At 37.2% G+C, this 24,209-nt stretch overlaps 1 protein-coding gene across 2 annotated transcripts in view; it reads right to left on the minus strand.

Moving 5' to 3' along the window:
* The window catches only part of CHODL (chondrolectin), a 467,165-nt gene that overhangs the window by 234,201 nt on the left and 208,755 nt on the right, over window positions 1-24,209 (minus strand). The window contains exons 1-2 of one of the 2 annotated variants that reach the window (XM_023227520.2): window positions 22,444-22,503; window positions 12,682-12,784 (exon numbers count right to left, since the gene is read on the minus strand). The exons of the other annotated variant lie outside the window; for it this stretch is intronic. The gene's annotated coding sequence lies outside the window, so the exon portion shown is untranslated. Of the gene's footprint in view, window positions 1-12,681; window positions 12,785-22,443; window positions 22,504-24,209 lie in introns of those variants that run through there. 2 annotated transcript variants of the gene reach the window in all.

Below are 24,209 nucleotides of genomic sequence, written 5' to 3' on the forward strand. Positions count from 1 at the left end.
GCTATATTTGAAATAAAGAGTCCTGTGGATAACACTCAAGATACATTAAAATAATATGGTCTCAATTAATAAAATGATACGAAATTTGATTGCCTATAACAGTCTTTTTATGGAAAAAATAACAATGCACTGTGGCTTAGAGCAATAATGTGAAATACACCTGTAAACCATTAAGAAGCCTTTTGTTACAAAACTGAACTGCTGATGCAGCCCTGGTATCAGCAAATACACCATTTTATTGACGACACTAAGGCCCACAGCAATTCAACAGAAAATTAATTAGCATCAGCTCACCATAAATCTCAACAGTATTAGCTAAAATGCCAATTTTGTAATCACTTTTCATTAAAGCCAAAAATACTAATTAAAATTGATTTTTGCCTGTACTTTGGTGAGTGGCTGCCAGTTAATGGCTTTCAGTTGTAATGCAGACCTTTACTTAAATTAATTTTGTATGTCGTCTCCTTCTCTTTTGTAAAGATAATACAGAGTGAAGGGGTAAGAGCTGTGGATGCAGGAAAGGGCAGTTCACATGCAGAAAGAATTGTTCACATGTAGTGGACATCAAGTGTTTTGAGTCTTTTACTAAAGTTTGCATGACCATGCTCCTTTGTAATCTGTTTTTGAATATTTTATTTCATGAGCAAAGATAAATAGGGCCTTTAACAAATAAATCATAAGACTCAATTATTATAAGAGGTTTGAATAGTTAAATAACATATTTCTTTTGAAAGAATTTTCTGAGTGAAGTTATTCTTATTTATGTGATGTGATCCATCTGTAAAAAGCTATCCCGTGAACTTAGTCCATGTTTGGAGGCTCAGCAAGAACCAATAAGGATTAATTAAAGTCTCAACATGTGTTAAATGAAAACTAATAGCTATATAAATGTCAAATTCCTTTTATTGGAGTTAAACAGAAAAAAATAGCAATCCATAACTCTTTTAAAGGGTAATCCACAAAGGCTTTAATTGTTATTTTAACTTTTATTTCATTTTTTTAAAAAAGGCATGGTGCCAGAGTTGAGGTTTTGGTAGCATCAAGATGAGTTACATAAGGATTAGGAGTTAGGTTTTTCCAATAAGTAATAAAAGATAGGGAGTAACTTATATTCAGGATCTCTAAGGAGCCCCAAATTAGAAACAGAAACCATATTGTCAAAGCAAGTTCAAGGTTCTAGAGTTCCTTAGATGTAGAATGAAAAGTTGGCCAATATTTCTAGATTTAGATTAAGGATATAGAAAAATGTATAAAAGGGTTCCCAAATAAGAAATTAAGGTCTAATATTCTCAGATCTATTGAAGAGAGGTAGGAATAGGCAAGGAACACATTTCACACATGATGTCTAATGTTTTTATCCATGATGTGCAAGATCTCATACAAGATTGAGAGAACTGCATGGAAGCTCCATCATTTCCTATATGACTCTCTGACCTTAAGGCCTTCACTCCCTACCATGATCCCTACCCCTAACTACTAAAACTGCAAACTTAACATTTTCTATTACATTCTCATGAAATATCAAAATAGATTTCTTCCTAAAAGATTAGAATAGCAAGCTTAATAAAAAAATATCTGAGTTGATAAATAACAGATATATATCTCTCAGATTTATTTGCAATGTATTAACACAGAGGAGTTAGTACAGACTTGACATTGAGGTAGCATAAATTCTGACCATTAAGAACCCTTCAATTCAGAATTATCACTAAATAGTTTCCATCCCAAAATGGGACAAAGTGTGAATGAAAATTTCAGTTTGGACCATCAGTTCATAAGAAGAAAGTCATCTTGCAATCCCCATGAACTTATCTATCTAGGTATGTCCTTATCATCTTTTTATCCAAGCATATTTTGTTTACATATCTGGGATCATATTTTAGATTCTTATTTTTAAGTACCATGGATGAAATATTCAAAAATTCTGCATGTAAGATGACATTGAAAAGGGATTTACAATTGATGTTTGCCACTAGATTATTTGTCAGGCATTCCCAAAATCTAAAATACCCCATATCTTACATCAAGTCATTTTACTTGATTTTTAATGATACAGAAACTATCCACTCATATCTAGTGGCCCTTAACTTTTCTATGCACCTCTACTCTGAAGTATCTGTTTAGTAATTTTCCAAGTGCAAGTAATTTAGTGATTGTTGGCAAGTATTTTTCCCGCTTATTTTAAGTTGTCATCAAATATGGGAAGAGCTTCTACCTAACTCAGTTTCAATAAGCATAAGCATAAGAAACACTTGTTATTGTCAATGGAAATACAGTGAAAGCAAAAAAGAAAAATTCAGCAAACTATCTCAGAAACGACTTTAACCATGATGATATGGAGTCCAACTAAAGCTATAGGATTCCTGAATTCATGTCAAATTGTGTAAAAAATCATTCATAATCAATGTCTTTCATAATTACCACTTCTCTTGAATTTATAATTTTTGGTGATCATTCAAATGCCTGAGGTTAATTTATTGTCTACTTTTGTTTGATTTACATGTGGAATATATCTTCTGAGCCCTTATATATTAAGAATGTCTTTCTACTGCTCAGAAACATAAAAGACAACTTGGGGAAATGCACAATTTAGCATTTCAAATTTCTTCTCTCAAAATTCTCCATTTTAATGTCATTTCATCATGACATTTAGTACTAAAGAGAAGTCTGAGGCTAGTCTTTCCTAAAAAAAAATCATTCTTTTGGAAGCAACTTAGTAAACTTTTCACCAACAGAGAAAGTACCAGATGTTTTTCTGATTAAGAAAAATTTTTGTAAAGCTAAATCTAGGTGTGGACTTGTAGGATTGATTTTGCATAAATGAGAGGAAAATTTTAAATCTGTATACTGATTTTTTTTTTAAGTTTGTATATTTCCCTCTTTTCAGACTGGTTATTGCTGCTAAGTGTTCTAATGTTTATGTCAGATACCCTACAACTGTCAAACATTCTACAAGTTCGTTTCCTCTATATGTATTATTTACTCATTTATTCTTTTTATTAGCCTCTCTTTATTCTCTCTGATCTTGGAGAGCTTCTGCAAGTGATCCTCCACCATGGATTTAATCCTTTTATGGTATTAACTCTACCTTTCACTATACACTTAACACTTCTTATTATTACTTCTATCATTATGTTACCTTTCCATCTCAACCTCTGTCTTCCTCATGACTTTCTGTTTCTATTTAATAGAGGCCAGAACTTCATAGTGCTATAAAAGATGGTAGTACTCTAATAATTTTTTCTGTCTCCTGCTATGGATAATTTGAAAAGATTGTTCTTACTCTACCGTTTTAGGATCTATTCCATCTTCATTTTAGAAGACTTTTGAGAGTTCTTCCATTTACATTATCTACTCCTGCTAACAAAATAAGAATTTTCCATATCTAAAATCTTTAAAAGTCAGAGTATATACATTTCACTTAGCCCAACTTTCTATTTACTTGGGTGCCAATTAAATCTCCTTCTAAGACATAGGATAGCTTGATGTATAAGTTTTCTAATTATTAATATCAGAACTATCAGGATTTAATCCAATATAGGTCTGTTGGAGTTAAAATATAATTCTTACTCATTCCCATAATCTGATATTGTGAAAATATGTTATATAGGGAAATCTAAAATCTCCAGAAGGTAATGCTACCAGAATTCTTCATACCTTTATTGGGCATAGTAACCTTCTAGATACCAGTGTCTTCAAAATTGTTTTGGTTTTAGGTGTGGTTTTAGATATTAAAATATATACAAAATCTGCATGGATAAAATATTTTTGGTAATAATTGAAATTGAATACAGCAGGGCAATGCTATTCAAGCTGCCACAAATAGTAAAATCTTTGCAATAGAAAGAACTCTAGCCAGTTTCCTGGCTAATATTAAAATTCTAATTATTTTATGGAAATTTTACTGAAGTCACTCATATCTGCCAAATCAAAAAAATAGTTTATTTTTACAAGGAAAAGAAACAATTATAACATCAAGTAACAACCAAAAATTAGAAAAGCTTTCTGATATTGCCTTAAATTTTTCTTCATGATAATATATATAATAGAACTGTTTTCAATCGAGATGGAAAGAAGACTGTGATTTCTGATAAAGAGAAAAGAAACAAGGGAAGACCTATCGCTGTCTCACTCTAGTGCCTAGGCAGAGCTTCCAGGCCACAGTGCACAGAAAGGAAACTCAGGCAGAACCCAGTGTTCTTCCTGAGTTGAACTGAGTTAGGAGTCCAAGGAGGCCAAGGTGGCTAGAGTTCATAGGGCAGAGTGCCAGAGGATAGAGTCCTGTACACAGAGCAAGCCCCTGAAATATGCAGAGGATATAACTTGAGCCTCAGCAGAGATTTAACCTTAGCCGAATGTTAATCTTTGCATGTGTGTGAGAAAACTACACAAAGTCAAGGAGAAAATGCCAAAACGATTACAAATAATATTCCCCAGGGCTGACACATAACCAGGAATCATTTGTGCTCCTACTAGCCAGACTGAAAAAAATCTCAGAATTCACAGGTCATTAGGTAGAGTACTCAGAAAGGTATTGCCTTAGTAATAAAGGAAAATTAGCCCCAGACCACAGGCTTCTATGATCTCACCTAACAAACCTCAAAAGCAAGACTCTGATAAAACAGTTTCCAAGTAACATAACTACATCCCAGAATAAAGGTCAAGAATATTTATAGGAATGTAAAAATAATCAAGATAAAATGTATAATGTCTGTCAGCCAAGTAATAATTAGTAATAATTACCAAATATGCAAAGGTGGAAAATATGATCTGGGATGAGGAGAAAAAAATCAATCAATAGAAACAGATCAAAAATGTCACAGATGCTACAATTTGTACATAAGGACATTAAAACACACCATAATTCCATATATTCAAGAAAATAAAGAAAAGATTGAGCATTTTAGGTAGAGACATCGAAGAAAAAGAAGATCCAAATTGAATTTTCAAGATAAAATTTTAACATCTGCGATTTAAAATGCACTGAACAAAATCAATAGCAGATTAGGTTTCGAAGAATAAAGATCAGTGAATATGAAAACATAGCACTAGAAACTGTCTAAAACGGAAACACAAACTGAAAAAGACTGAAAAAGAAGAAGTAATACAGCATTAACAAACTGTGGGACAACTTCAAGCAGACAAGTATATATGAAATTGAAGTACCCAAAGGAGAAGTGAGGGAAAAGAAAAAACTGTTTGAAGAAATAGCGGCCTAAAATTTTCCAAATTTGAGGAAAACTGCAAATTTATTGATCCTAAAAGCGCAACAAACTTCAAGCACAAGAAATATCAAGAAAATTACACCAAGGCAGATGATGATCAAATTGCTTAAAACCAGTTATAGAGAGGAAGTCGTACAAGCAGAGAAAAAACATTATGTACAGGGAAACAAAGGTAAGAATGAAAATAGATTTCTTATCAAAAACAATGCAAGCAAGCGATAAAATGCATTTAAAATACTGAAGGAAAAAAAACTCGCCACCTAGTGCTCTATACCCAGCTAAATTATCTTTCAAAACAAAAAAAAGTCCCTCAGGAAAAAGGAAAAGTGATAGTGATACTAAATGGAAAAATGGGTCTACACAAGGAAATAAGGAACGCAGAAAATAGTAAACATACAGACATATATAAAGGTTCATCTAAAAACAAAACTGATTTTTCAATCTTCTGCTAGTAAGACCTCTCTCCCTGAAATGTTGCAAAGGTCTGAATAGAACTTAAGGTTCTCTGCAATCCATCTTAATAGGAGTGGGCAAAAAGAGGTGTGGAGTCACACATTGCGAGTCTGATAACTGTTTCTCTCATCTGAGATGACGTACTGTGGTACAGCAACCAGGTCTCACTAAAATGCCTAGACAAGTAGCCAGCTGAGGCTTTCTCTCCTTCTCTAGTCAAAGAGAATATACCTAAACTCAAATTTTCATGTTACTGGTGGTTTTTTCCTCCCTGGAGACAGGACTTCGGTCTCCTACAGACCTCAAATAGTATCTAAGTACTGGGCTTCAAGATTACCCAGACAATTTATACAGAAAGCTGTCTTCTAAATTCAGATTGCCTGGTGACCCAGTAGTCTATTGTATGCCCACTGACAATTGTTGTTCTTACACTTACCCAATAGAAGAAAGAATGGCAGGAGAATGGAGACCCACCATGCTAATGCAAATACATTCCATTTCTATTAGACCACCCAGGCCATGGCACTAACTCCATGACACGAAGAAAATGCAGGTACTATATGCTTTTTTCCTTCTTATTGGCTCTTAATTTGTAGACTTTCCCCAGTAAATCCTATTTCTTAGTCCACAGTCTGTGGATTGTGGAAGACCAAGCCCTGTTGCCTGACAAGTGGTGGTGACCTCGAAGGGCCACACTTGTACCACACTTTGTCTTTTATATTCAAGATGATGACATCAATTACTATGTATTTCAGGTCACTTGATGCAAACAGAAGAGAAACTCTTACATTTTCTAACAGATTTCAAAGTGCCAAGGAGGCAAAGTTTGCATGACATAATGCAACAAATTTTGTGTTTCCTAACATTTCCATTATTACATATTATAAAAAGTGTAAGAATAGAGCATCTTCAGCCTGACTGTACTGTGCTTTCCTACACATGGCTGAGAAGCATAGGCATTCTCAGAATAAAGCACAGTCATAATGTGAACGACAAGAGAAACAGTGGGCAAGCTTGCCAAGTCATTGGATGGGCCACTCATAGGGTTCTCAATTCAATTTTATAGACCTTAGAGTCAGTGGAAATTCCTTTCAGATTCTGAAATTAGGTTGATACTCAAACTTATCTTAAGATGTTATAAGGTTTTTTCCTTTTTCTATTTTTTAAAGTATTTTTGTGAGAATATAGTACAGACTATATCAGCGGAACTTAAGCTGTGTTATTTTAAATGAGGTCTTCACATTGTATGTGTGCATCTTGTTTCTTTTCCTTTATGTTGAGTTCTTTCCCAGATATTTTAATGATCCCTCCTGTAAATATGTTCTCAATGGTTCTGTCTCACAAGTTCTTCAGAAACATAGAGTTATACAGATCCAAGGCTATACCCTGCTATACCCATAAAATAATTTTGACAACTGAAAAATGCAAATGGGCTGTCACTCCCACATTTCTGCTGCTGGGGGTAAACTACTATGTTCACTCATTCTCTCAGTGATAATGATTTGGTTCCTGCAGTCAGAGGTCACAGGACTGTCACCCAGTGGTATCTTACCATAAGTAAATCCAAACATTAATATTAATTAAAGTTGCAATATTATTTTGTGGCAGGATGCTATAGGAGGAATCAGTTTTGATACTACTTGAAGAAAACAAGAAATAAATGGTTCTTTTAAAATGTATATCAGATAATATCAAACTTCTGCACAAAACCATCCATTTCCCAGTTCACTCAGAGATAGACTACAATGACCCAAATGATCTCCTGCCTCTGTCCTTATCCCCACCTCACTCACAGTGTACCAGCTGCTGTGTTCACATTGAAATGCAGATCACTGCTTTTATGGTCTTTGCATTACCTATTCCTTAAATTTTGAACTTTCTTGTCCAAAATATTTTGTGTTGCGTTTTCTCTGTTCCATCAGGTCTCCATTGGTATATCACCCTGTCAGTTCAGCCTTCCCTAACCCCCAATATTAAGTATCATCCTCTGACCTCGTTTACTCCCTTTTTTTTCTTTTTGCATAGCATTCATCAGAATTTAATATTTGACGCATATACATGCTTGTTTATACTTATTCTCTCCCTTCCATGATGTAAGTTTATGAGGACAGGAATTTGTTCCCTTTTGTTCACTGCTACATTTTAAACACTAAAAAGGACACTAACACAAAATGAAGACTCAATAGCTATTTTCAAGTGAATGAATGCCATGCAAATGTCATGCCATCACCTTTAAGAGAACTGCTTTCCAGGTTCTATCAGCACAAGGTGGACAATAGAGTGTAACTACATGTCGATGGAATTCTGGGCCACAGTTTGGAGAGAGAGTGCTAGCTTTTAAAAGTTCTGATATCTTCTGTTCAGTGGAAAAAAGAAGAGAAACATATTTTCAAATAAGTAATTGCACACCAGATGTTAGGGTACGTTGATTTGCTCCAGCAAGGGGATCACATTTGAAACAGCAGTTTCATTTGAGGTAACCACCTGCCATTTTCCTGAAGTCATCTATCTTCAGCACCAGCCATATTGGAGAGATAAATGAGAATGGAGTAGGAATCAATTCCCCCGAATCTTTCAAATATTGTATTGTGGCACTAATCTCTAATGATTCTCTAGTGATTCAGCATTGTTTGGGTCAAAAATCTATTTTCTCCCCTTTATAACTTTATTGTATGCATTCTATATTTTCCTAACTTCTTAATGGTATTTTTTTAAATGTTTTTAAATGATAAAAATTGTATACATTTATGATATATGTATATTGAAACATGTATATATTGATAATGGGTAAATACAGCTAATTAAAATATGCATTATTTCATATACTTATCATTTTTGGAGTGTGAACACCTAAGATCTACTCTCCTAGCAATTTTTAAGTATTCAATTCATTGTTATTAACCACAGTTACCATGTTGTACAATATATATCTTGACCTTATTTCTCCTCTCTAACTAAACGTTTTATCCTTTACTAAAATCTTCCCAATTTTCCCCTACCTGGTTGGAATTCTGTTTATCAGCTCACTCGCCATAAGCCCATGACTGGTGATCTGCAGTAGCATTGTAAATTAGTGTCTATTCACTATTATTTGGCAGAGCCAAATAATCATATAAATGACACAACTGTGATGGCAAGTAGAAATAGAATAATTTGAAAATCCTAGAATGAAGGTTCACAGCATATGCTTGTTTTTTCTCAAAGGTACTTTGAACTCTCTTCATTCATAGATGCTGAGTCATTGGATAGATCCATTTGATAATTAGGAAAAAGGCTATAGATTCTCTAACAGTGTAATTTATTGGGCCTCGAGTAGAATCTTAGTGGACTGACCAGCTATTTTATCCCCCTCTACCTAATACAAGATGCAAATAAGCCTGGCCTCTGCCTCTCCAGCATTCAACCATCCCCACCACAACCCAGGAACCAGTTGTGCCTGCAGCATTTAATAGTATGCCGATCTACAGAGAACAATCTCCAAAGCCCCTTTCCAAGGGCAATGCAATAGCATTTTTCTCCCCCTAAAAAATCTATTTTTCATGATTTTGGCAAATAAAGTATATCCTGCCCCAACTGGGTCATGTTAGATAAAATCACCCCAATTTCTGAAGCCTTCTTTAGCTGCTTCTTCTCTATTATTACCAAGGAATTTCTGACATTTCTTTTATTAAATATGGGCCAATATAGGTTCCAATAAGCTAACTAAGTAAACAATTAAAGGTATTTTCAGAGTGAAAATGAGGTAAGTTGCCTTAGCAAGGAATTTCCCACAGGTTAAAGACATGGCATCTTTAGGCGAAGAGAGAACAACTTTTCCAGATAGGGGAAGTGGGTCTGCATTGGTTGCCATGAGAAGTTCAGTGGTATTGGCAGTTTCAGCTTCACTGGGGCTTCTTATCCTCCTAGATATTGCCAGCCCAATTCTGAGTTTCCATTTTCATATAAGAGACATTTGAACCAAAATTTTGACTGTATTCTAACTTAGTAACTAATTAGATCAAACTATTCATTTGGTTCTTGACTGACTCAGCCCTATGACTTCAAACAGTTGTTGAATCTTTGGCAAAGTCATAAATATCTATGCCTTGTTGAAAATCTAGAAACTTACCCTTGGTTATTCTCCTCTGATCTGCCCAGTACAATTAGAAAAAGCCACCCCACTACATGACCTTAAACCCCACATACTTCTACTATTTTCCTAAGGTAGCAAACATTGGATTTACCAAAATTTTGCCTTCAATGGGTACTTTATTATAAATTGACCACAGATTAAAATTTTAAATAAGTGTCTTACTACTGAATACAATAAATTTCAGGATTTTTTTTCCAGAATCCTCAAGAGATTTTCACTAGCTTCAGTCCTACTATATCAGATCACATCCATTTCTATTCCTGGTAACAATTTCTGCATTCTTCATTGCAGCCAACAGAAACCTAATCCAGTTTACTTAAACAGAAGAGGTATTTTCTGGAAGGACACTTAATTAGTTATGTGTTTCTATGTAACAGATTATCCAAAGCTTAACCATGGAAAACAACGAGCAGATATATAGTATGTCACAGTTTCTGTGGGTAATGACATCAGTTTCTGTGGGTAATGGCTCAGCTGGGTGTTTCTGGTTAGAGGTCTCTCACAAGACTCCAAGCAGGTCTAGCCAGCCTCCTGGCTCACCTGAAGGAGGATCTGTTTTCAAGCTTACTTACATGAGTTAACACGCCTCAGGTGCATGCTGCTTGTTGTCCAGACATGGACTACCAACCAGGTAGTTCCTTGCCATGCAGGTCTCTTTGTAAGGTCGTTTACAAAATGTCATTTGGCTTTTCTCAGAGCAGGCAAGAGAATGCGTACAATGACAGAAGTCACAGTCTCTTTGTAGCCTAATCTCAACAGTAACATCTCATCACTTTTGCCATATTCTAGTTGTTAGAAGTGAGCCATTAGGTCCAGCCCACATTCAAAGAGAGAAGGTTACTCGAGGGCACAAGAATCAGCGGGGAGGGATCACTGGGGGCTATGTTAGAGCCTGCCTGCCACAGATCTCCAGTACCTTACATAATTGACAAGGGGGCTAGAGAAGCCTCTCAGAAAGCCCCAGGATCCAAGAGAGGCTAAAAGCTAATAACACAGTCGGGTCATATCCCAGAGATGATGTGGCTGCAGTGCTATCACAGGACACTTCCTGTTTTTCTCACTAGCACTGCTGCATGCCTGGACTTTACTCCATAGTTCCCACTAACTTGAAAATCTTTTAATTAATGATAAGATTCAATGTCCTGGGCTTGAACATTCTTTTGCTTGAGGCTAACTCAGTTACCTGAGCCCTAGCTGCTAGGGCATTGAGAGAGGAGTATCTGCCTCCTTTGTCTCTTTGTGGGAAGTGGAGCCTACCTGAGACTCCCCCCAAAACAGGAACGTTCCAGATTCCAGATGAGTAGAAATAAACAATCAGACAGAGACTTAGTTAAATTTACAGATAGATAAAATATCCCTTATACATGTTAAATATATACAAAGTTTCCTAAATTGTTGTCTTTTTGCACATAAAAACAAGTAAAGGTTACTATTTTGATTAAAGTTTCAAAATGTTTATGTTTTCATAACACATCTCTCTATCTTCAATGAAACTCATTTCATTCTTCCATTTCCAAAAAATTTAAAATATACACAGGATTGTTTAATCTGGCTTCATAATATATTCAAACAATGTCAGACATGTGGCCAAAGTGTCTGGCTAAAAGCAAGGTGTCATTCTAATGCCATAAATTAAAGTAGGAATTTGTACACCCCCCACCTCAATATCTGTGTTTAACACATTGCCTAGAGTCTGACTGATTTATGAATTATTATCACTCATGTTATTTAAAACTGAGATTCCTATAAATAGATCTATTGCTTTAGGAGAGATGATATTGGTTCATCCACACCCAAGTGAAAGTGACTTCTCACCTCATTTTCTTTGATTAGAAAAAAATTAAAGAGGCCATAAGAACTCTAAGAAATCAAAGAAAGTGAGAAAGTTATCCATAATGGATAACATAAGATGCTAAGCTCACTTCATAATTTTTCATGGGCAATTCTAAACCAGACCATGCTCAGGGAATAAAAAGAGACAATGAATTTATAAAATCTACTTTCATTTTTATTATGGAAAACAGGTATGCCAGTTATTATTTACCTTAACTGACAAAACATATATCCATCTATAAACCAGGCTGGGCTAAATAAGTGGCTTTGAAATCACTTATTCAACAATATTCAGCAAATATTTGCTGGATGTATATTATGTAGTAGTAACTGTCCAGCCACTGGAGATAAAGTAGTTAACAAACCTAGTTCTTTTTTTTTTCTTTTTTTAGATGAGTTTTGCTCTTAATGCCCAGGCTAGAGTGCAGTGGTGCGATCTGAGTTCATTGCAACCTCCACCTCCCAGGTTCAAGTGTTTCTCCTGCCTCAGCCTCTAAAATAGCTGGGATTACAGGCACCTGCCATCATGCCCACCTAATGTTTTGTATTTTTAGTGGAGATGGGGTTTCACCATGTTGATCAGGCTGGTCTCAAACTCCTGACCTCAGGTGATCCACCCACCTTAGCCTCCCAAAGTGCTGGGATTACAGGCGTGAGCCACCGTGCCCGGCAAAAAAAGTCTAGTTCTTGATCTTACGAAACTTACCTGTAAAAGTAGACAGTAAGTTACACAGATGGGAGAAAGAAAGAGAAGGAAGGAAGGAAGGAAGGGAGGGAGGGAGGGAGAGAAAGAAAGAACTAAAGGAAATAATAAGGTGCTGTGATGGAGAATAACAAATAGGGAGAGATAGCTAATTTACTTGTTCAAAAAAATTCCCAACAAAGAGATGACATTTAAGCTCATACTGAAATATGAGGTTTCTTTCATTGTTGTATTTGTATTGATACCGATTAAAGGAACCATGTCTTAGTCAGTTTGAGCTGCTACAACAGTATGTCATGACCAGGTGGCTTAAACAATAGAAATTTATTTCTTACAGTTCTGGAGCCTAGAAGTTCCGAATCAACGTGCTGGCTCATCCAGTTTCGGGGGAGGGGACACCTCCTGGCCTGCAGATGGCCATCTTCTTGTCGTATCCTCCTTTGGTAGAGAACAGAGAGATGAAGCAAGCTCTCTTGTATTTTCTTATAAGGGCACTAAGCCCATTCATGAGGGCTCTACTCTCATGATCTAATTACCTCCCAAAAGCCCCACCTCTTACTACCACCACATTAGGTGTTAGAATTTAAACATATGAACTTGAGAAGGGATACAAGCATTCAGTCTACAGCAAACTGAACTCACTTCGGGGGTCACATCGAGGTACACAATTGAGAAGCAAGCTAACAAGAACAGAGACGTGGTTAATACTAAAAGGCATCACACTTTACCTAAGTTCCTGTTTCCTAGCACTCATTTCAAGGTGAAATGCTCATTATCTATGTTAAAAGTAACATATATGAATCATGCCAAAGTTTAAGTCATTCACATGTGATTCTTCTATGTAACTACAGAACAATATTATCATCATTAATTTGTATTTCGCTTTCCTTCAATGACTCCAAAATCTATAATGAGAAGACAATTATTTAGATCCATGCCTATCTTGTTTAATAATTGCTATAAAAAAACTAATGAAAAGACATGTTATTTCTAATTTATTGTTGTTGTCACTTTTTAGAGACAGGGTCTTACTCTGTCACACAGGCTGGAGTACAGTGGCACCATCATGGCTCACTGCAGCCTCAAATTCCTGGCCTCAAGTGATCCTTCCACCCCAGCCTCCCAAGTAGCTAGAATGAGAGGCATGTGCCACCACACTCAGCTAATTTTTTTTTTTTTTGCATAGCGATGGGGGTCTCACTATGTTGTCCAGGCTGGTTTCAAACTCCTGGCTTTCAGCAATCCTCCCACCTCAGCCTCCCAAAGCACTGGGATCACAGACATGAGCCACTGTGCCCAGCCTGGACAGATAATTTTAAAGATATTACTTGCTTCTTTCTTAAGTCGTCTTTCTAAAAACAGAAGAGGCAAATTTAATAAAATTTTGTTTTAACTATCACATACTTCAAAAATGAATTTTGAAATATGTCAAAAAAAAAGTAAAGATTGTGTTTAACCTTTGTCTACAAACTTTCACGTGGAGTTGAAGTTAAGAATGTGTGTCCTCCACATTACAGTGCACACAGTCAGCATTCCAGAAACAACTTAGGAGAATCAAATGAATTCCATTTCTATTAAACATCCTTTGATTCCTTTTAATCAGCTTTGCACAAAAGAACCAATGTTGGCATGTGAAGAAAGCAAAGGAGTGCATTTTCTGAATGTTAATGCACATAATAGAGGGAAAGTCCCATTTGTTATAACCTTGCCATAAAGTGGAGCTGTAATCTCACCATGCATCTGTTCCATATGCCATCAATTAGTTTGATGAAAACAGGCTAACAGTGCAGGAGTGATTAGCAGCAAAGATTAAATTTACTTCATTTTTAATTACAAATCTTTGTCCTTAAAGTTCTATTGGCTTGCAAGAACCCCTACTGTTCTGTTTCTCCTCTATAGTTGATGTGCTTTTTATTCTTCATTTTGAAACTATTAATGCATTTTATTTGGTACTTATTTCTAATTACAGACGTTACCCACAAATGTTACTGATATGCCCATATGCCAGAATAAGCAGAACTAAGACTGTTCAAATCTTACTAATTCAAGTTCAAATGATCTTTAGTAGCAAATGGGGCATCTGTTATATGTAGAGAGCTCTGAGGTTTACATATTTGTCACTCAACTTACTGGTTTTATCCATTGACCGATTCATTTATGTATTCATTCAGCAAATATTAATTTCATGTCTGTTATGTTCTAGGAACTGATATAGATGCTTAGTATATAAAACTGAACAAAATAGACATAAATCCTTTACCTCACCAAACCTATATTACAGTGGCTGGAAATAAACCAATTGTTAGGGGCTGAATTGTTTCATCCAAAATTTATATGTTGAAGTCCCAATCCCCAGTATGTCAGAATGTAATAGCATTTGGAGATAAGGTATTTAAAGAGGTATTAAAGTTAAAATGAGGTCTGTAGGGTAGGCCCTAGTCCAATATGACTCGTGTCCTTATAAGAACAGGAAATCTGGACACAGACACATACACACTGAGACTGAGGAAAGACCATGGAAGATGAAGGGAGAAGGCAGCCACATTCGAGTCAAAGAGTGAAAGCCTCAGAATCAAATCAACCCGGCCTATACTTTGATCGCAGCCTTCTAGCTCCTAGATCTGTGAGAAAATAAATTTCTGTTGTTAAAGCCATCCAGTCTGGGGGTATTTTGTTACGGGAGCCCTAGCCAACTAATATGCCAATTAACGCAACAAAAATAACTAAAAGTAAAAAAAAAATTATATCATATATTGAAAATTAAGAATGCTATAAAAATATGTATTGAAACAGAACAAGGAAGTAGAGAGACATTTATTTATTTCCGTCTCTGAGAAAATTATTGTAAAATATGGATACCTGCCATTTCTATAAAAATAAGATGACTGCCAGAGGGGCTTTCAAAGAAAAAGAAATATTTTCATAAGGACTCTACCACATCAAGTATTTTCCTCTATCATTCTATTTTTCTTAATAATCATAGAGCAAAATATGACAATGTATGCATATGCTTTATACCACTAAAATTGTTTAATGTGTTTAATATAGAAGGTTAAGCTAGCCAAGTGACCAGGAGTGACACAAGCTGTCTGATATTTTGGCATTTTATTCGATAAATTTTGAGAAGAAACATAAAAGTCTACTTTTAAATCTTTGGTTTTTTAAAATGTGTTGCTAGGTGTTTTGAATCTAAAACTCAGTACTTCTGAACCTGATTAGCAGAATCAAGAACAACACAGTTACTTAAAAACTGAGAATCATTTTTTTCTGTAACTATTGAAACATAAATTATTTTGTTCTTTTGGTTCTGGAAGGTATCACTTTGGCTTGCAGGCTAGGTCAAGCAGGTGTAAGTCCCAAGATATAGTCACAGCTCTTGTGACTACTCAACATTAATTAAGTAATGTAAATGCACATAGTTCTGGCTTGTAAAATATTCTATTTAATACTGTGAAATTCTCTGAGTCAATGAGTGATGGGAGTGCAGAAGGCATATCTCTGATAAAACAATGCAACTCCACCATCCTCTATGGATTAGCCAAATAAACTCCCATAGCATTACAGTTTTGCATGGACTTTTCTAAGAGGATGATACTCAATCAAACAGGACTTCTAAAGACTGGCAAAGTGCTTCATGATATCATCAAAGAATGAGGTAAGGAGTGATTCAGTGGATTTGGCCGTACTCTTTATCCTCCTTCCCACCATGTCAGGCACACCCTGCCAGTTCTAGAAAAGTGCCATCCATAGACTTCCCATCTTCAGAACTTCTGCTTTTCAGTCAGGCAGGAAAGCAAAGAAGCAAAATGCTCCCACTTGAGAACATCCTTGGATTCACTCATGAATCAGGCAGAAATTTCATTACACTCAATTTTTATGTTTTCTTATGCATATGATCCTAAATAAATCAGTTTAGAATTTTTATTTCATCTGCATTTCTATGTCTTCTAGGTCAAAGTTCATGACTTGCATCTTGTCCTACCTTTTCTCCACCACTGTTATGTCCACGGGTCTATCTATACCAGGATATAACATTCAAAATCAAAGAAAGAATAGGATACCAGTAGTGTGTAGGCAAACAAGCGAGACCACGTCTTTATTGTCATGGTTAGAAGGATTTCCAAAATAGATTCTAAACATTTAGGTCTTGAATCTCCTCATTAGCAACTAAGTTAATTAAAGTTAATTAAAAAAGAAATGGGTAGCATTTTTTGTCCTTGCAGCAAAAAAAAATTTTAAAAAGAAAAAGAAATGAGGAGTTTTAGTTGGAAATGCAGGAAATAAAAAACACTCATGGCAGAATCTCTGGCCAATAATTTCAACATAGTAAACAAATACGTTGTAAAAACAGTGTAACAACCAAAGTTATTCTCATAGGGGGACTGTCTCTTGCCTTGTCTTTTACCATAACTAATCACTAGTTTTGCACGCTTTGAAAATCAGATATACTGTGCCATTTCATCTCCTTTCCAAGACGTGTTTATATTCCATAGCAATTCTTTCCAGGAAAGCCATGTGTATACTGTTTTACTGATCCTCACATTTTCTGATTTCTCATCATTTTCTGGATGAGAGAGGTGAAGTGTAAAAAATTTATATTTTGTAGATCAAAAATATGAAGGTCATATACAGGATAAAGGGTAAATACTGCTGTAAAAACTGCTTATGACTCTCCTGCCAATGTAATTAGTTAAGGGGAGAAAACAAGTTAAAGCATTTTTGCCAAAGATAATCCAGGGGACAAACTCAGAGCAGTATGAGGCACTGTACCTGCCCCAGCCAGGCTCCTCTTTACCGACAAGAGTGGACCCAGATGCACAGCCAACAACTCCACATATGTGTCACTTAGTTGCCCTTCATTCCTGATTGGGTTCGCGACATCCTTTTTGTTACTCAAGCTCAGCACTGGTCTCTGGCCCATGCTTTTCCCACCCCTGCCTGCTACCAACTCTGCAGGGTGGCCTCATCCTGTATGTCTACCAGCTGGAACTGGCTCCCGTAAATAACGTCTCTCTCAATCTGGCTCATACCACAACCAACTGGCCACACAGTTGTTCACAGCAGCTAAGCCCCCACACCGCCTCCCCTTGAGAGCAGCTCCAGCTGGGGAATCTCTTTGTAGTGAGCCAGTCCCCACCCCCTTATCCCCAGCTGGTGTCAGCCAGTTGCTACAGCTAAGCAATCAGACCCACCTGTATCCTGACATAGGCCAAACCCAAGGACGTTAGTGAAGTAAGTGGGTTATCCCTCCTTTAAGTGCTCTTAGATACTCCAGTGCTGGCCATGACCCACTCTTGCTTTCATATAACTATGAGATCATTCCTACGAAATCTTTCATTAGGCATTTAGGCAACAGCCATTACCAGCTTAGTATGTGCCTGCCTTCCTCCTTCCCAAACCTTGCCCTTTCACGCTTATCTCTTAAGACGAGTGGAGAAAGCATTAAAGTTGGAATCAAGAGATTGGGCTCCAAAGGAACTTGAGCAACTAACCTCTAAGAGTCTCTGTTTATTGTGAAGACTAAGATAATGTTCATCGGAGTTTAGAACAATACACAATATCTAGGAGTTTCTCTGTATGAGTTAACTGAATGTTGAATTGAGTTTAGAAAAGCATTCCCATGACAAAAGAATAAACGAATAAGAGTGAAATAATGGGCATGGAGGATTTCTTGGAAAAGTCGACCAATCTAACTACTCAAAAGTAACTAGAAACTTGTGGCTGGGGGAATGGAAAAATTAGACTCCCTAATGCCTATTTTTCTCCTTAAAATCTTCCTATAGATTAATTTCAAGATGCTCAAATCTCAAAGAGGAAATGTAGCAGACCAAAAAAAAATGGCCCCTCAAAGATATTCACATCAAATGCCTGGAGCCTGTGAATGTTATTTTATTTGAAAACTTTTCTCAGTTGCAGATGTAATTAAATCAAGAATCTCAAGATGAAATCATTCTGGATTATCCAGGTGTGTCCTAAATCAAAAGAAAAACATTCTTATATGAGAAAGACAAGAAAATATGAGACAGAAGAGGAGGCAATGTGGCCACGCAGGCAGATACTGGAGTGATGCAGCCACAGGCCAAGGAAAGCGTATAGCTGCCAGAAGCTGAAAGATTCAAGGGAGGAAATCTTTCCTGGACCCTTTGAAGAAAGTACGACCCAGGTGACACCATGATTTCAGATTCTAGCCTGCAGAAACGTGAGTGAATAAGTTTCTGCTATTTAACACCACAAAGTTTGTGATAATTTGTTACAGCAGTCCCAGGAAAATAATACAGTGATCTTGACAGAAGCAAGTGATCTGATATCGCTTCTTATAATAGCATTAATTTCATGGGGTGTTGGCTGGGGGCTTCACCCTCATGACCTCACCTAAACCTAATTGACTCCCAAAGGCCTCACCTCTAAGTAACATCATGTTAGGAGTTACTTTTTCAACATACGAATTTAGGGTGGAGAGGACACAAATATTCAGATAATAACACTCTGGCAGTGATGTTTTAGGAACACAGATTCCTTTAGGGGAATGACTTGGTTCTCTTTCCTCCAATACCATACATTCTCCTATCCTTTTCCACTCATGAAGGGATGTTTTTATGTTCTCCACTATGAGGTGGTAGGAAAAACACAGACTTATCATACAACTTCTAAACATTTCTAATTATCACTGTGGTTATTAATACTGCCATTCTGAAATCTACATATTTCCTCACTCAACTAAGCTATATAAAATATACATTAAGAAACTTCTAGTTGATATCACTGAGGATCAAAGTGAAGAAATATATAGATGATTTATGAACATACAATCCAGAATCTGAAGTCCTTTGAGCTAAGGTGAACTGGTCTACTTCACTCTAGTGGGGAAAGAAGAACAAGTCCCATGTTACCTTTTCTCAGTCTGGAAGGAAACTGTTTGCTGGATAAGGTAGACTAGAGTTGGAATCAGAAAATACATAATCAGGAGTATGAGGGCAGTAAAGTTCAAATTACGACACATATGTCTTGGGTACTGAAACCAGGATGAGAGCTCTGTTGATTGTCACTTAACATCAAGAATTACACACTTATTTTCCCTTTACTACCCTGGCTGCTGCTTCTTGGTCTCATTTACGGAACTTCCTCCTGTGGCTGACTTTTACATTTCAGAGTGTCTCTGGGTTCAGAATTTTTCCCTAAGTAGTCAGATCTAACCAATGTCATCCAAGGCCATGGTATTAACAACCTCTTTTATGCTGACAACTTCCAAACTGTATCTCTAGCCAATCACTTAATATTCAACTAGGGGTCTATAGTGGAGATGTCAGTATTTCAAAATGGACAGATCCAAACAGTTCTCTATAATTCTTCATTCTAATGCAAAGAGAAAGAGAAAGCAAGCCCTCTGGTGTCTCGTCATGTATATATAGAGAGAAGAGGGTCTCGCTATCTTGCCCAGGCTGGTCTTGAACTCTTGGGCTCAAGAGATCCTCCCGCCTCAGCCTCCCAAAGTGCTGGGATTACAAGTATGAGCCACCACGCCCAGCCATCTTATCTTATAAAGACATGATTCCTATCAGATCAGGGCCTTACCCTTATGACCTTATTTAACACTAATTATTTCCTTAGAGGCCCCATCTCCAAATATAGTTAAAGGTTAGGACCTCAACATATATATTTTGTAGGGACCCAAACATTCAGCCTATAACAAATGCAGTGAAATGAGGCAACTGAAACTGAAGAGGAAACCAGTGTTTTCTATGCTAAGAAGAACTGAAAGGTTTAAAGAATAAAAGGTGTAAATTTATTTTGAGAGATTAAATTATTTTCATCTCTCAAAATTAAAAAGGCCAAAAGAAAAAGGAGGAATTCAGCTTTACCACATATTACTTGGTGTAAATGATGGATAGCAATTAAATATAGTGGTTCAAATAGACTATGCTTAATATATGAAGGTGGCACTGCAATTTGAAATGACTTCAAAACAAATAATCTGACATGTGCTTGCAGCTTTCAGTCACTTTATAGGTGTCTTTTTACCTCCTTACTTTCCTTGACTTAGGCTACAATTTTTCATATTAATTTAATTAAACTGATGCAGATTGATGCCCTAGATGACCAGCAACCCCCAGTTTTCTCTTAAATTCTCCATGAAACTTCAAATGAGTAATTGTCTGAGCCAACTAAACAATTTCAAAACTGGTTCTTCAGGGAAAATAGAAAATTTGGGCCAAACCAAAAAGTACCTTTGAAGTCCATTTGCTTCATATCATGTAATTGTTTCTAATTATTCACTATCATCCTTCCTTGAAAAAGGATCATTCAATGCCATCTATTTCCACATGACCTGCCAGTCTTTCCAATAGAGAGAGAGAAGAGTCCCTAGCCTCATGTAGTTGGGGCTCAGCCTTGTGACATGTTTTGGTCAATAGAATGTGGGTAAATGTGACATACACCATATCCAAGCAGAAGCTTTTAGAGTGTTATGAGCTTCTCCCTGCTCTATTGCTTTTCCTCTGACCAAGAATAGGCAGGTCCCCACAGGGGCTGATTCCTCAGTGTGATATGGCAGGAGACACATGGAGGACAGGCCACGGCTACCGCATACGCGTAATGTGCATAAGAGATGAACTCTTGTTTGTAAGTCAGAGATTGTTCGTTACTATAGAAAAATTAATTAATACATCACTACAATTATTTTTTTTTAAAAAAACAAAGATTTTAAAAGATGTAAAAGGAAATTTTTAAAGTTTTTTTAAATTTTGTGGGTGTATAGTAGTTATATATAATTATGTGGCACATGAGATATTTTGATACAGGCATACAGTGTGTACTAATCACATCAGGGTATGGAGGTACTCATCACCTTAAGCATTTATCCTTTCTTTGTATACAAACAATCCGGTTATACTTTTAATTATTTTAAAATGTACAAATAAATGATTTTTAATATAGTCTCCCTATTGTGCTATCAAATATTAGATCTTATTCATTCTATGTTTTCAGACCCATTAACCATCCTCACTTCCTCCCCACTATCCTTAAAAGACAGATTTAAACTTTTTGTAATATTAACTTTGCATTCTCTACATAGGTCTTTCCATAGTACACAATACCAATTTCAAGTAACATCCAAGAATATCTGCATTTATCCTTTTTTGAGCATTAGCTAAAAGAAATGGCTTAAAATAATAGTGATAATAACTAGCATTTTTGATACCTTACTATGTAGCAAGCATGGTTAAGAACTTGAACACAGATTATATCATTTCTCACAACTCTACAAAGAATCATTTTTATCTTTATTGTTTACGTAAGAGCACTAACATATGAAATAGGTCAGTAGCTTTTTCTAAGTCATGTACTTAGCAAGTGGTGTAATTAGAATTGGACAGGCAGATAATAATCAAGTCATAGAGGGTATTAGAAGGTTGCAATAGATCAAACAAGCAAGGTGTGTGACCATTCATTGACTCTTCCAGGAAATCTGAGAGTATTTGGCATAACTGCGATTCCCCACTTTATAAATTTCAGTTTTTATTTTAAATACAAGGAGCACATGTGTAGGACTGCAGGCTGGTGCAAAAATATTTGGGGTTTTTGCCATTACTTTTAATGGCAATTTTTCAATCCACACTTCCCCCACCCTCCCGTATTAGGCCATTCTCCTGCTGCTATAAAGGAACACCTGAAACTGGGTAATTTATAAAGAAAATAGGTTTAACTGGATCACAGTTCTGCAGGCTGTGTAGGAAACTTAGTGCCAGCATTTGCTCAGCTTATGGGGAGACCTCAGGAAGCTTTTACTCATGGCAGAAGACAAAGCAGGAGTAAGCATGTCACATGGCAAAAGCAGGAGCAAGAGAGAGTGGGGGTGAAGGTGCCACACTTCTAAATGACCAGATTTTGTGAGAACTCACTCACTATTGCAAAGACAGCACCAAGCCATGAAGGATTCACCCCCATGACCCAAACACCTCCCACTAGGCCACACCTCCAGCATTGGGGATTAAAATTCAACATGAGAACTGAGCAGAGACAAATATCCCTACTATATAATTCCACCCTTGACTCTTCCAAATATCATATCCTTCTCACACTGCAAAATATAATCATACCTTCACAACAGTCCTCCAAAGTCTTAACTCATTCAAGTATTAACCCAAAAGTTCAAAGTCGAAAGTCTCATCTGAGACAAGGTAAGTCCTTTCCACCTGTAAGCCTGTAAAATAAAAAACAAGTTAATTACTTCCAAGATACAATGGGGGTACAGGCATTATATAAACATTGCTGTTCCAAAAGGGAGAAATCAGCCAAAAGAAAGGGGCTTGTATGCAAGTTTGAAACCCAGCAGGGCAGCCATTAAATCACAAAGCTCCAAAGTAATCTCCTTGGACTCCATGTCCCACGTCCAGGGCACAGTGGTGCAAGGGGTAGGCTCCCAAGGCCTCAAGCAGCAATACACCTCTGGCTTTGCAGTGTTCAGGCTCCACGGCTTCTCTCACAGATTGTTGAGTGCCTGTGAATTTTCTAGGTGCAGGGTGCAAGCTGTGAGTAGATCTATCATTCTGGGGTCTGGAAGGTGGCAGCCCCCTTCCCACACCTCCATTAGGAATGGCCCAGTGGGGACACTGTGTGGGGCCTCCAATCCCCCATTTCCCCTCTACATTGTCCTAGTAAAGATTCTCTGTGAGGGCTCTGCCTCTGCAACAAGCTTCTGCCTGAAAACCTAGGCTTTTCATACGTCCTCTGAAATCTATGAGGAGACTGCCAAGCCTCACTCACTCTTGCAATCTGCATGCTTACAAGCTTAACACCATATGGAAGCCACCAAGGCTTATGGCTTGTGCCCTCTGAAGCAGCAGCCTGACACGTCTCTGGGGTTCTTTGAGCCAAGGCTGAAGCCAGAGTGGCTGGAAGGCAAAGGGGAAGCAAGCACGTCTTCGCATGGTGAAAGAAGAAAGAGCAAAGGCGGAAGTACTACACACTTTTAAAAAACCAGATCTCGTGAAAACTCCCTCACTATCACAAGAACAACAAGGAGGAAATCCACCCCCATGATCCAGTCACCTCCCACCAGGCCCCACCTCCAACACACAAGATCATAATTCAACATGAGATTTGAGTAGGGACACAGAGCCAAACCATATCACTCCACCCCTACCCCCTTCCAAATCTCATGGCCTTCTCACATTTCAAAACACACCATGCCTTTCCAACAATCCCCCAAAGTCTTAACTCATTTCAGCTTTAACTCAAAAGTCCGATTGCAAAGTCTCATCTGAGACAACGCAAGTCCCTTCCAACTGTGAGCCTGTAAAATCAAAAGTACGTTAGTTACTTCCAAGATACGATGGGGATACAGACATTAAGAAATGCTCCTGTTCCAAATGGGATAAAATGGTCAAAACAATGGGGCCACAGGCCCCATGCAAGTCCAAACCCTGCCAGGGCACTCATTAAATCTTTAAGCTCCAAAATAATCCCCTTTGACCTCCATGACTCACATCCAAGCCACATGATGCAAGTGGTGAGTTTCCCAGGTCTTGGGCAGCTCTGCCTCTGTGGCTCTGCAGGGTACAGATCCCTTGGCTGCTTTCATGGGCTGGTGTAGAGTACCTGCAGCTTTTTGAAGTGCACAGTGCAAGCTGTCAGTGGATCTACTATTCTGGGGTCTGAAAAATGGTGTCCCTCTTTTCATAGCTCCACTAGGCAGTGTCCCAGTGAAAACTCTATGTGGGGACTATAACCTCACATTTCCCCTCTGCATTTGCCCTAGTACAGGATCTCCATGAGGGCTCTACCCCTGCAGGTAGCAGTGTCCTGAGGCTTTGTAGGGTAGCAAGGTCATGGGCCTGGACTTGGACCTGATGCTGGCCCATGA

Source organism: Piliocolobus tephrosceles, chromosome 19 (assembly GCF_002776525.5).
Source record: "Piliocolobus tephrosceles isolate RC106 chromosome 19, ASM277652v3, whole genome shotgun sequence".
NCBI lineage: Eukaryota > Metazoa > Chordata > Mammalia > Primates > Cercopithecidae > Piliocolobus > Piliocolobus tephrosceles.